Consider the following 15,304-nt stretch of genomic DNA (forward strand, 5'->3'; position numbering starts at 1 on the left):
TTTTAGTTCAATTGAAATCTGCATTGATGGCATTGAGCATCGCATTCTATTGGTGTGAACACTGAGAGAAATAATTAGTAAATATAACCAATCTTTTGATAAATTCTACCAATCTATAGTCATTTTCTACCGTACTAATAAACATATATGTCAAGCAGAACAATGATTCGTAAGGCCAATATCGGTTACATTTTTCCGACGTAAATGCATATATTAGAATTATATCCTTATTATACCTCCGTATTGATTTATGGCAACAATAAAAATTGTTGATTTTTGCATGATGGGGTACGAACTCGAGTTTGTATCACTGTATACCGATTATGCAGAATATTGATGACCATTTGCTGCGATATCGTCGATTGTCATAACAATATGCGTTCAAAATGTGTGTCAAAATCGACACTGAGTACCTCAACTTCATCGAAGTAAATACACTTAAGAGATGCAATGAGCTCAGAGGAAATTTATAACAACATGGGTCGTTTGATAATTCTTCCGTCGAATATGTCGGAGATCTACGATATGTAGATGAATATGGCCAAGAGTCATGACATACGTGAGAAATTACGAACATCCTGACTTATTCATCACATATAACATAATCCAACACAAATCATTGAACCAACCTAACATATGATCGACTCAAACTCTTTCGTTTCGTTCGGAACCATAACCAACTAGTTTTAGGCGATTTCAAATACAAAAGAAAGCGGAAAATGTTAACCCTTTGCGGTCGTATTAAATTTGGGTATGGGTGTCGTACTGGTCGGAATTATTTTTCCTTGAAAAAGCAGTGATACATGCAAGATTTTGGAAAATGAACATTTTTTTTAATTTTTTTTTTGTGAACTAACGATGTATTTTAATTTGATGTTTTTATTTTATTTTTTTATTGTATAAAAAATATATAAAAACATCAAATTATATTTTATGATTCATCTTCGTGTGAAATCTTTCGAAACAGTCTCCGAGAGTAAATCATATGAAGTATCATCAATACATAATTTTATTTTTATTACCCGTAAATATGAGACACTTTTGCTATTGATGCAATAAATGTGTAATTAATGCCAGCGTTAATGTGTATCCGAAACGATCAGCACTTTTCACTTTTAACAAAGTTTTTTTACATCAGTCATTTGTCATCAGATTTGTCAACGATCATACCATGTTGAAAACACCGGTTCTCGTCCGATCACCGAAGTTAAGCAACATCGGGCGCTATCAGTACTTAGATAGGTGACCGCTTGGGAACGTCTGTGGTGTATGTCGCAGAAATGGGTGCGATATACTATGCTCTAGGGATCATTGAAACACTGCCCATCGACCATTATTTTATTTTTTCAGACAGTCTCAGCTCAATAGAGGCAATCCGCTCAATGAAAGTTGATAAGCGCTCATCTTATTTCCTAACAAGAATAAGACATCTATTGAGTGTTTTGGTCGAAAAATTATTCAAGATTACCTTAGCATGGGTTCCCTCTCATTGCTCGATTCCGGGAAATGAGAAAGCGGACTCGCTAGCTAAGGTGGGCGCTTCAGAAGGCACACTTTTTGAAAGGCAAATTGCCTATAATGAATTTTTTCACATTCCTCGTCAGGACACACTCGTTAGTTGGCAGCGCATGTGGAGTGAAGATGAGTTCGGTCGTTGGTTATACACGATTATCCCTAAGGTTTCGACGAGTGCTTGGTTTAAGGGATTGAATGTAGGTCGTGATTTCATTCGCGTGATATCTCGGCTCATGTCCAATCACTACAACCTAAACGCGCATCTCTATCGCATTGGGCTCGCAGCAAACAATCTTTGTGATTGTGGCGATGGCTACCACGACATCGAGCATGTTGTCTGGTCGTGTATCCGGTTCCATGCTGCTCGCTCTCAGCTCTCTAGAGCACTGAGAGCACAAGGCAGACAATCGGATATCCCCGTCCGGGATATCTTAGGTAGCCGTGATCCTGATCTTCTGCTTCATCTATACCTGTTCCTCAGAAACGCCGATGTCAACGTTTAATGATGTTTCCTTCGTTGTGTCCCTGTTTCATATCCCTCCTATCCGATCTATAAACTTTTACTTAGTCGCGGCAATACATACACACACTCTTTACAGATACACGGGCCAAAGGTTGTGCAGTCCGCTGATGATTCAACAAGAGCCAAAGGTTGTACCGCTCATGACAACTCTACACGAGCTGATGATTGCGCCTACTAGTGACCATTCTATCCTGAATTCCTCGAGTCGAGAAGACGCACCACGCTAGATATGGGGTACATACTAGGGGGGCGTTGCTGATTAATGGTCAGCTGCATCCCAATAGGAAGTATCCCGTGTCGGGCACACGTACAGAGCATTGGAGACAGCAACATCCCAATTACGAGAACACTTGTAATACTAACCTCGAGCCGACCGCGAGTAATCGGTTACATATTACTAACATAGATAATAAGAAAAACTGTCAAAATATTGAACTCCGGCCCCGTCAGGCTAACACCATATGAGCCTTGATAAAAATATATATTTTGGAAAAAAAAAGTTTTTTTACATGAGATTATACAGAATACGTAACACACTTATGCAAACAATTATTCTACTCTTCAAAAACAACTACTTCTGTACCAAAAGTTACTCGAATAATGATTTCTGCGTATCTGAAATGATCAGAACTTTTTACTTTGTATAAACAAATATTTTGTCGCTTGGGACACTTTTACGATTATTCAAATAATATGAAACATTCATGCAAACAGTAGTTCTAATACTTATCAACAATCCCTCCCATCACACCAGTGTTACGATGGCTAAATTCTGCTATTGTGAATGCATTCCTATGCATTCAACGCACTGTGCGTTGTCTTGTGAGGATGACTACTTTGTTTGATACTGCGTACCGTTATCTATTACTCATAGGATCACCGCATTGATTCGTGAAAACCAGACATCAAGCTACGTTCAGGAAAAGCTTAAACTGTTAATTGGTTGAGTGAAAAATAATATTAGCATGGTTTCTTGCTGTGGTGGCTGAGAGCGGACAAACGACCAGAGCGGTAAAAAAGGTATGGTGGCTGAGAGCAGACAAACGACCACAAAGAGTTAATAAAGTGACCTAATTGAAGCTTGATAATCGTCATTTCAGTGTCAAAGTACCAAATCATTCTCATGAATCGACCCGTATAGTTCGGGTTAAAATGTTTTATTCAACAAAAAAGACGGGTGGGTAATGTCGGGGACTTAACCGGAGTGACGTAGGACTATACAAAGGGGACAGCTTTTGTTAAAGATATATTTTAAATATGTTGTTTTATTTTCTTCTCCTGCGTGAACCTGAAAATCTACCTGAAAAACGGATCAGTTTACTGTTTACTCTTTATGAATATGTTGATGGTTCTGAAAAGAACCTTTGGTGTTGTATTTTGTTATCACTCGATATTCCTATCTTGTTCGGTTAAACCTTCCTGTTTTGCTATTGCGTTTGCCACTCGCCACAGCTTTCACAGTTGGAAAATTTCTTTGCTTTGCTTTGCAGCTTTGTGACATGTTGTACAGTAAATTACATTCAATGCGACGTGCCGAAGCGCCACTCAGTGTCGCATTGGAGGCGATTTTAACCTGTAATTGAACATTTGCGATGACAGTGGAACAGTGTCGACTTTCAATGTGGGGTCATAATTTGGACCCCGAACTCTATGTTTACAAACATGTCCAACTAAATATGTCGCATTACAGGTCCGTCCAATTAGCTAAATGTCGAGATAATTGTAAATTAATGTACTTTCAATCTAGAAGCAATTTAAGAATTGGTGAAAATCAATAAGCTCAGAACAACTGCCAAATTCACATACTCATCATATCCTGGCAAAAAAATTATGAAAAAATCAATTTGTGTTTTATTATTATTTTGGATAATGTTTTAGAAAGCATTGAACTGTATTTCCTAAACTCTTTTTTGGAAGGTTTAATGGCCCTGAAAAGCGCCTTGTTTTATGGAATGATTCCAATTTAGAAAACTTAGTACTCGTGGTTTTGAAAAAAGCCATTTCGAACGCCCTCGATGCCGCCTTGTTCTGGATTTGCCACCAAAGCAGTTTGTATAAAGAATAAACTTTTTTCTTCTGCTATCTGATGCCGTTTTGCGATTGCGTTTGCCACTCGCCACTTGCTGCAACCGCCTGTTGTTGTCTTGATGTGTTCTGTTCTGAATGCGGTTTTTCTTATCGTCGCGAGCAGCTTTACCAGCCAACTCGATCACTTCGGCGGCCGAAACTATATAACGAAGGCTAGGTGGACTGGTGCACTGGTACTAACGCGCTCGGCCTAGCTACCCTTGCTGAAAAATTGGCGGATACACCTACGGGGAACTGCACACCTGCACGGTTCGAGTGGGACTTTTCCTTTCCCTCAACTTGTCCTCCTTTGTTAAGCCACGATGCCGATGCCGTACAACCACACGGGTTTACGGTTTGAAAGAAAATATGATATATTTTTGGGGTCCGCGTGTTTTATACTCTAGCGGTACACACTCACAGGATAGAGCCAGACTCAGCAGACTCAGCGAGACGAACGAATGAGCGTTAAAAGGGAGCGATGGCAAAGAAATACATTCATTACGATTTGTTCGCTCGTTGGATTCACATGCAGGCTAAAAAGGGTCCTTTTCAGGATCACAAAATTATATTCAATCTAAAGAGTTTATTGTTATGTTTTCACTCGATATCCCCATCTTGTTCGGCTGAACCTTCCTGTTTAGCGATTTGTTGCCACTCGCCACAGCTTTCACAGTTGGAAAATTTCTTCCCATCCAGCTTTGTGACAGTAAATTACATTCAATGCGACGTGCCGAAGCGCCGCTCAGTGTCGCATTGGAGCCGATTTTAACCTGTAATTGAACATTTGCGATGACAGTGGAACAGTGTCGACTTTCAATGTGAGGTCATAATTTGGACCCCGAACTCTATGTTTACAAAAATGTCCATCTAAATAAGTCGCATTACATGTCCGTCCAATTAGCAAAATGTCGAACTAATTGTAAATTACTGTACTTTCAATCTGGAAACAATTTAAGAATTGGTGAAAATTGAATAATCAGGAAAGTCCCCAACTATCAATAAGCTCAGAACAACTGCCAAATTCACATACTCATCAGATCCTGGCAAATAAATTATGAAAAAATCAATTTGTGTTTTATTATTATTTTGGATAATGTTTTAGAAAACATTGAACTGTATTTCCTAAACACTTTTTTGGAAGGTCCTGAAAAGCGCCTTGTTTTATGGAATGATTCCAATTTAGAAAACTTAGTACTCGTGGTTTTGAAAAAAACCATTTCGATAAGTTTGTATAAAGAACAAACTTTTTTCTTCTGCTACTTGATGCCGTTTTGCGATTGCGTTTGCCACTCGCCACTCGCTGCAACTGCCTGTTGTCTTGATGTCCACCGAACCGAATGTGTTCTGTTCCGAATGCGGGTTTTCTTATCGTCACGAGCAGCTTTGCTAACTCGATCACTTCGGCGGCCGAAACTATATAACGCCGGCTAGGTGGACTGGTGCACTGGTACTAACGCGCTCGGCCTAGCTACCCTTGCGGGGAACTCCAGATCAACACGGTTCGAGCGGGATTTTGCCTTTCCCTTCACTTTTCCTCCTTTACCATGTCCAGACATGGCTGCTTGGGTTGGTTTGTTGATGTGTTGTGATGCGAACCGATGTGGTGTACGGTTTGAAGGAGAATGATCGTTACGGCAGCGGAGCAGGGATTTTTAAGCTGACTGGCTGGCTCGAGAATTACGTATGTGTGAGACTGCGACCAATGTTTCGTTCATTTTTTTCTTTTTCCTTTCCAATCGTGCTTCATTCTATTTCGCTGCTGCCGCTGGTTGCCCGTTTTGGTCGGTACGATTTGAGGAGCACAAAATGGACCAATCAAAAATGGGCACATAGTGCATTTTGACAATGCTTGATATTTCACAATTATTCAATTATTTATCTCAAGAAAAATGAAATGTTATTCGTTATGATTGATGCGTAGATATATTTTCTATCAATTGATGCAAAAACCTTCGCGATCTATTGAGAAATGCTCGAGTTATAAGCGTTCCAAATCTTGCATTTTTTCCTACTTGTTCAGTGCCTAGATTTCCATTTCACCCCCTATATCTTCCGGTTAGACGTAGTCCTACGTCAATATAGATTTTATCATTGTCTGTATTAGAATATGTTCTGTTCCTGTTCCTGTTATATAATGCACTAATTTCAATAGAATCAACCAATCATTACCAATATGCAATGCATATCCTCGATTCGATAGAATAGAAGAAGTGAATACATGTTTGAGATAAAATCTGTTTGTTTGTTTGTTTGTGTAATTAATGCATTTCAAATAGACTCAGTGGAATCTGAAGGATCATCAGAAATCAGAAAAAAGAGGTACATATAAGACTAGAGCGGAACTAAGACATTAATCCTTTTAACTGACAAAGATATTTGGTAAACACAAATCCTTTTGGTGCTGGCTTATCTCCATTGGCCGATACATATTTGTATTTTCGATGAACGGATTAAAAGATTATCCTCAAGTACTTGACTTTCGTCACTTTTTTTCGACATTTTCGGAAGTCGGCGAAAGGAACTACATGCCTGAAGAACGCATAATTAGCTTGCCTACTCTTTTTTCAAACATGACATGAGGACATGAAGCATCTTATTTTTGATTATAAATTACGAATGAATATTACCGCGCCATCTATTGATCTTTGTGTTTCAGAAATGATTTTTCAATTATCAATGATGACCTTGTAAAAAGGTTCAGTATTTTATGTTTATACAACTTAATTGCCAACAATCTTTGCGTTTACATTTTGGTTTCGTCGGAAAAAGATGAACAGCCGGAAAGGAAGGGTCCAACACATCGATAACGCGTCGGGGTTCACCAACTAGTGGAAGATATCCTGGGGCTAGGATGGCATTTCGTTCTGCTAGGTTGGTGTGGCTTCTCTGGTGCGGTGTAAAATAAAGTTATATTGCTACCGATAGGTTGAACAATACAAAAAACCTTTCTCGGGGTTTCGTCGGTTTTGTCACAGAGGAAAACGCAAAGATATGCCTCTGGAAAGGTTTGCAAACTGACCCCTAGTTAAGAGCAATATTTTGAAGAATCGCAGCATGATATGAGGGGATGAATTACAATTAAAAAATGGTGTTGCACTAAATTGGACTTTGGCTTTGCCGAAACAGGATGTATTCGATTTCGTATAGTAGTGTGAACAAAACAATTCTGTTAAAACATTCCACTGCCTGAAAATGATTGTTGAAGGTTTTTAGAAATAAATTAGTGGTGGGAAAAAAGAAAAAAACAAATATTATATGTTGTTTTCTTAAAATTAAAATTACAGATGATGAACATTTCTGCCTAGATCCTAGATCTATACTGCCAACTGCCAAATAACTGCACTCTCAATAAAAATGGGCCATCGATTGATATATTGAAACAATACTGGATGATTTAATGGGTTCGATGTTTCTGATTCATGCGTTGACAATTTTTGTATTCCTTGTAGATGACAGATGACACGAAATCTGACGATTACTGTAATATAACACGACTTAGAGCGCATAATATTAAGCGTCATAATTTCCTGGTTTCGCTGCAACTACTACCTAAATATTTTCTTCCTTTTTCTCGACCACCTTCCGAGTTACTGCTACTCTTCGCCCTCTGATGATGTATTATAGACAATTTTGGTTCGAGGGAACCACTCAATCCAACTTATATTGTTTTCTGAGAAGCCGGTACTCTCGAGACTCTTCACTCTCAATGTTTGAGAATGAAAAAGACCGAAAGCAATATATTTACGAACAAATCAATTTCGGCATGTTGTAAAATCATTTCTTGTGAGGCAGTTAAAGTTGGGTTTTTGGTGAGACCACAGTATAAAATCATTATCGGTTGATTTGACTCCACAGTAAAATGTTATATACTTACATACGGGAAACTATCTATGTTGCATATCGTTAAATATTTTTTAACGTAAGAAACGTTTTTGAGCGCTCGCTACCAATTTATCAAACCACATTTTCTGGGGCTCAGTCAACTGAGCGTTACTAACCAATGAGGTTCTTTTCGGTAGGACCTACTGCGTTGAACCAGAGGTGGCAGAAAAAAGATCCCAAATCTCCAGCAGTGACATGGAAGCATGAAAAATTACTCCATGTGCATTGAGGGTTTTCGAGAGAACTGTTAGCAAATAAAGAAATAAATATTGTTCTATCACAATTATTTATGCTTGGTTTGAGCTCAGATTCGATTCGACCGTTGAATTTTGGATGCGATAACTCTGCGACGCATATTCCATTCTGCAGTCTGCCAAACATTGATTGGGGTTATCTGCATTCGAATATATCATCATTACGAAGCTTCAATGATTTCCTCTTTTACGAACAAATCAACCAACAAAACCTCTAAAAAATATATGTTTCTGTGTAGCAAACCGTGAATCAGAAAAACTAAAAAACCGAACATCAATTCAGTAGAAATTTCAATTAAATATAAGAAAATGTTCAAATACTAATACAAGTTACAATTACTGACTAATGGTATGCTAACACTTTTTTAACTAATTATACTAATATTACAACTTCCAACAAGTGCTACTGGACTGCGTCGACAGAATAGATACTGAACACAGCAACAGAATAGATACATTCAACAGAATTCATCGTGAAATTAGGAATCAATCGATGACCAAGCTTTTTCTGCCAAACTATTGATTAAAATTCGTACTGTTATCGAGCTGCTTGCATATGTGACTTTGAAAACATGTGAAATCATTATACTTTAGACTAGTCGATGTCGGTTTTCCTAGGAGTCGACATAAACGAAAACTAATTTTGATGGTCAACCAGATCTAAAAGTCGACCCCTATTAATTATGTTCTTTTTTGACACTCTCAACATACTGTATAAGTTATCTTACGCGAACCAACTTGTTATAAGAATGACTAATATTTTAATAGAAAGTATTATTGTTGTAATTTTTATAATTATGTAATTATTAATTACACTTGATATTTACTGAATTTTATGTCTAATTATTGACGAGAAAATTATGTCAACTTTACTCACATAACCAACCGCAAAGTTTTTGAATTGGTAAATTTTTTTTATGAATAAAATATAGACATTTCATTGAAGAATTTTGGCTCTAGGGGTCAATGGAATCACTTCATTCTGGGTTTATTGCCCAAAAACAGTTTGAGAGTCCCTGCTTTAGAAAATAATGATACATTCAATCGTGTTATACACACAACATACATTCTCTCGATGGCAACGCTGAGCCTGATATAAACGGATCTCAGGTTTGAAACTGTTAATAATCGTCCGCCCAACTTTTCTAAGACCATTTTTATGATCTTCCATTCATACATATAATAAAATTTTTGAGTCAATGTTTTGATGCATTATTTAGTATTCCAAGTAGCATTCATTTAACACAAATTTAGTTCGGAAGAGTTGTATTCTGAGACTTGAATATATACATACAGCCATTCCATGCCAAACCAATTTAATAATTCTCAGATTTTCGTCAAAAGTGGTAATTTTGCTATTTATCGCAAAACATTAGACCCTTATTTTTTAATTCTATTATTAGGTTGACCATTTCCATTTTAGGGTGGTCCGAAAAATCAAATTTTTCCACTCCCAAAAATGACTTTTTTTTTATGTTCATAACATTTGAACCACTGAACCAATTTAGATGATCGACATATCAAATTGAAGCCAATGAGCTAGCCTTTTATTTAAAAAGCAATGGATTTTGTTTTCGTAATTTTTGATTGTAGTCGTTTTTTTATTTTTTTCTTAGCTTTGGACTAAAGGGCGCTATATTTTTTTATATTTGGAAAGATGAGGATTTTTCATATAATATATCTCGATATCATCGAGGCTTTTTTTCGTTTTTGAGATATGATTTTTCAAAGTTAACTTATAGTTTGAAAAATCATTTTTTCCCCTTTTATCCAAAAATTACTTAAAAACTTTTGAATCACTGAACCGATTCAGATGGTTGATATATCAAATTGATGCCAATGAGCTCGCCTTTTATTAAAAAATATTGAACCTACAAATACAATGGATTTTGTTTTCGTAACTACTGATTGTACTCGTTTTTTATTGTTTTCGTGGCTTTGGAATGATGGGCGCTATATTTTTTTACATTTTTTCTTGAAAGCTGAGAATTTTTTACATAACATATCTCGATATCAGAGATGCTTTTTTCCGTTTTTGAGATATGATTTTTCAAAGTTAATATGTTTTCAGTCTTCGTTCCATATTCCTACGCGACTAAAGTGGCATGCGCCTACATTGATCTGTTATTTTGATTACATTCAATATTTTGATAAGACAATCTTATGGTTTCTAACTATGCACATGTGCTTTCCACGAAAAAATATTTAAAAATATAGCGCCCTCTAGTCCAAAGCCATGGAAACAACAAAAAACAACTACAATCAATAATTACAAAAACAAAATCCATTGTTTTTGTAAGTTCAATATTTATGAATTTAAAAAAAAGTCGTTTTTGGGAAAAAGTGGACATCATGAAAAGTATGTGGTTTTCGCGATTAGTTTCAACGAGAAAATAAATCACTATGATTAATATGATATCACAGTTTTATTAGGTATGTATTACTTAACAAACAAAAAATATATTGGTGTCAATTGGACTGTCCGCTGATTAGAACTTGAACTTGAAACGCGTTTTTCTCGAAACTACTTTTTTTAAACTGGCGTACATGATATCTCAAGCTCTCTTCTTCTTCTTCTTCAATGGCACTAACGTTCCTAGAGGAACTTCGCCGTCTCAACGTAGTATTACTTGCGTCATTTTTTATTAGTACTTAGTTGAGATTTCTATGCCAAATAACACGCCTTGAATGCATTCTGAGTGGCAACCTCTAGAGAATACGCGTGATCACAGTGCAAGTCGGTGGAAATTTCTTTGACGAAAAATTCCCACGACCAGAACGGGAATCGAACCCGAACACCCGACATGTTAGTTATGACGCTAACCACTCGGCCACGGAAGCACGAGCATCTCAAGCTCTACTGTTCCGATTTATGTCGAATTTACATGTATACAATGATATGTATCTCTCTATCACATGAACCAATAAAAATCATATTTTTCAAATCTCACTATTTAAAAAAAAACGGAGAACTTAAAAAAACCTTTTTAAAATCGTCACTTCATTCGCTTGTAACTATTCTAATTATGAATATTTTTTCCGTTCAATTATTGTTTTATTGTTAAAAGATGAATAAACAAATAATTATATAATGAATAGTAAAAATATTCTTCGTTTTATTTTTTTAAGTTTTTTATATGAAAACAATAACATTACACGAAACCGATTCAATATAGTTTGAACCCGAAAATATTGGGTTGGGGAAAAAGAAATGTCGTATATTGTCAATAAATGGCAACACTTAAACATATCTTGTGTTGTACTACCGCATCGGGTCATACTATACGGCTATTTAAAGACAACAATCTGTGCTACAAGTTTTGACAGTGTTGTGATTGTCCTTTTCAGTCTCAAGTTATAGCGCGTCAAAGATGGAGTCCACCAAGCAATAAATTCGCCATATTTTACGTTTTTACTACCTGCGAGGTAAAACTGCAACGAAGGCGGCCGAAAAAATTCGTGTAATTTATGGACCGAACGAACGAACGACGAATCACGAAGCTAGAGAGAAACGCAAAGTCGTAGTGTTGATATTTTCTGAGAAATGAACGAATTATTGATCTCTCGGTCTGACAGACCAATGCGCGAGTATAGGAGTGTTAAACGGATCAATCGCTACCTGTAGAAGTCTCCATTAATCGTTTGACCAGGTTTTTAGCAGCTCATAGTGAGTCACACCCTTTTGATCCCACCAAATGCAGAGCATTAATTTAACACCGGATTGTCGTAGTGAATCCATTTTTCTACCCCGGTATTTCGACGAAAAAGGCTTCCTTTTGTGTCGTTCAAGCAACATTTCGAACATGCAAAATCTCTGTCCGACTTTTCGGTTAACCCGGACGCTTTTTGTTTTTAATACTAAAATCACTTTTAAATCGTTCCCTAAAAAATCTATCCGATGATGCAGATTCATTACAAACCTCCACAAGCATTCGATGTGCTTCAGTTGGACTTTTCTTCCAATGGAAAAAGAAAATCTAAACTTCCAGCAAGTTGTGCTTACTTGCAACGAAACTTGACATTTTCAACGCCGTTAAAATTGAACTTGTATCCATCTTGTGGAAACGGAACGAATTAGGTTGCACACCCAATACATTTTGAAAAAAAAATTGAGTGAATAAACTCTAGAATAAAACCAAACAATCAAAAATTGTTGGAAGCCAATTTGTTCTCTACAGTGAAGAAATATTTAGATGATGGAGAAAGCGAAGAAGATTATGATTTTCAGAAATTATATCATGAAAGTTGTTATATTCCAGATAAAAGTTCTGTTTGGCAACTATCTTCCGACTTTTCCGTTGTCCACATAGTGTTCTTCGTAGAAAAAAATCATTCAATCGGTGTGGTATTGCCAGGCAGACACAAAATATGATCAGTAAACTTCACGAATTCCTTACACCCTAGAAATTCGTTCGCAATTTCTGAAAATGTTTACTCCCAACAAGTTGCATCTGAAACGGGCTCTTTGTTCCACATTTTTATTTCATCCATTATAAATTATTTTATCATTGTCCACTCATCAATCAAAATATTTTTAACTGTCTGAACAGGAAGTTTTATAATAATACAATGCTGAATCTCTGATAATTCAGGAATAGACTTTAATACAATCCATATATACTGTTGTGCTTCTTCTACACTAGCTTTCCATTTTTCAATGTAAATGTCGTGAAAATTTTGCACTGTTTTGGTAAATTTTACCTGGTGTATCTCCCCTAAATCAATAAGACTTTTTAAAACCTTCTGTTACTCACTAGTCAAAAATACTTCCCTTCCTTTTTTATATTGAAGAATTCTAAGAAAACGATCAAAACAACTAGCAACTTCAGTAGGAGATTCATCACCTTTCTCAACAAGGCCAATAAATGTTTGAAAGGTCTGACTGATCTCTGGCAAAAAGCCACCGTAGAACAACAGAATATTTTAATGTTATGGAAAATAGGACCATAATCCGTCAAAAAACGTTCAAAGATGTACATTCGAAAACAATGTATTAAAAATAATAAAAAGAATACTTCATACTGAAAATATGGTACAAATTGATAAAAAGACGGACCACTAAAAAAAGGTCGAATAAACGGTACTGTCTCGTTCAAACGGTACGTTTGGTCAGCCTACAAATACTTTAATCGGACTCGGTTGAGCTTTGCATGAATATTTTCTGTATCTATGAAAACATTTGACAATTTCCACACAAAATTTTGTATCGGATAGGATGCAATTACAATATAAAATTTAAAAAAAATACTATTGATTGTTAGGATGCCGAAGCCCAAACTATATAACACAACTTCATTTATACAACGAGATCAGTGAAAATAATTCCAAGAAATTTCCGATTTGGCTGAATTTTTTACCAGCATGTTACATAGCCGTTTTTTTGATATCTAAGTTTTTCGATTTTTACGAGCTTCTAAACGGTGATTTTCCATGGAAAATGGCTCATTTTTTAAACAAATGGTCGTTATTTTGGCATTTTCTCGAATTTTCAAAATCCCCTAACTATCACCAAAGTTTCAAAATATTCAATTCGTTCTGCGACACCCCGTTGCTTCAGAACCGATACCACCAGCAAGGTAGCGATTTTCAGACAGCACCTACCCATCCAGCTGTCTTTGGCTTAATAATCATTATTCGTGCACTCTAAAAATGGAAAATACATCTTCAAACATACCTTAAAAAATAACTAAAATACCCGAATACTTCAGATTATTTCCCACATCCGAAAAAAATACAAAAATTCATTATTTTTCAACCTTCCAAAAAGGGGTCCCACACTTAATGTGTACTACCTGTGGGGATGCAAAGCGGCCGTCTTTTTGTAGCCAGCATAGAAAATCATAAGCATAGGAACCATACCCTAAAATTAAGAATGAAATGCTGCATGCGACTCTGCAGCAGTGATTTTAATTGCAAATCGCCGAATAAAGCTCCCGGATGTGTATCCAAACATCGTTCCCAAAGGAAACTACCCAACGGAATAATTGGCTATATGCCGCCAATGATGATAAGATGATGATAGGCCATGGATGATAAGAAAAATTGTCAAAATATTGAACTCCCAGCCCCGTCAGGCTAACACCATATGAGCCTTGATAAAAATATGTATATATGTATTTTGGAAAAAAAGGAACTAGTCGAAGCATACTTGGGGTTGCTGCACGATAGGTTTCAGTTTTTTTTTACCAACATTGTTTTCACATACTTTAATTGTAGCTTAGATAATGGATGCAATTATCGATCAAAATTACCTAATAATTTGTTAGTTTATAATATTTTAAATATTCTGAAAGTTTATTTGAACATTGAACTCCAAATTTTTCTTGTTTCGCATTCCATACAGCCCGCATCAACAGAATTAGAAAATAGTCAGAAATTTGACTGAAAAGTAGTCACAGTTTGTAAAACATCCGAAAACAAACCGTATACATTTTTATTTTCTAATTTTGTAACTGTCAGTCCCAGTCAGTCAGCGGTTTTCTACCAAAAAGCTTAACGATGCTGGGCTCAACGTGTTAAGGAACTTTCAAAATATTACCTGACAAATGTAAAGCGCTAGACAGCAGCTTTTCTTCCAACGAAAGTTTTCAGGATTGTGTTTATAAACACATTTGTTCATTACGCGAACAATAACCAATCAGCAGTTTTGACGTATCGATTTATCTTACTTGATTGCAACTGGCAGCATGAAACTCTCTAAAATTCTGTTATGCAATTTGAGGCGATTATGTAATACCGAAAGCTTTTTTCTCATACCCCTGCCAGCAAAATTATCGAGCCGAATACAAGGTAAATGATGATGGTTTGTCCGATTTAAGGTGTTTTCACGTAAAAAGGAAATTTCAAATCAATTTTTCTTCATGAAAATCACATGAAATCAAGACGAGTTTGGGGTTGTTGAAAAGCCCAAAGCCTCTAGTTGCTAATAATGCCATAAGGCGTTCAAATTGTTCATTTTTTATGTTTTTTTAACGATTTTCTTCAAAGAGAAATCATGATCATGGTTTGTCCACCTCTGATCATGGTTTGTTCACCTCTGATCATAGTTTGTCCGGTTTGG

General features: G+C 36.3%; 1 pseudogene; it reads left to right on the forward strand.

The window, feature by feature from the left end:
- The first annotated feature begins 1,156 nt into the window (after window positions 1–1,156).
- Window positions 1,157–1,274, forward strand: LOC129780706 (5S ribosomal RNA; annotated as a pseudogene).
- Window positions 1,275–15,304: the final 14,030 nt, after the last annotated feature.

The sequence above is a fragment of the Toxorhynchites rutilus genome, chromosome 3 (assembly GCF_029784135.1).
Source record: "Toxorhynchites rutilus septentrionalis strain SRP chromosome 3, ASM2978413v1, whole genome shotgun sequence".
Lineage (NCBI taxonomy): Eukaryota > Metazoa > Arthropoda > Insecta > Diptera > Culicidae > Toxorhynchites > Toxorhynchites rutilus.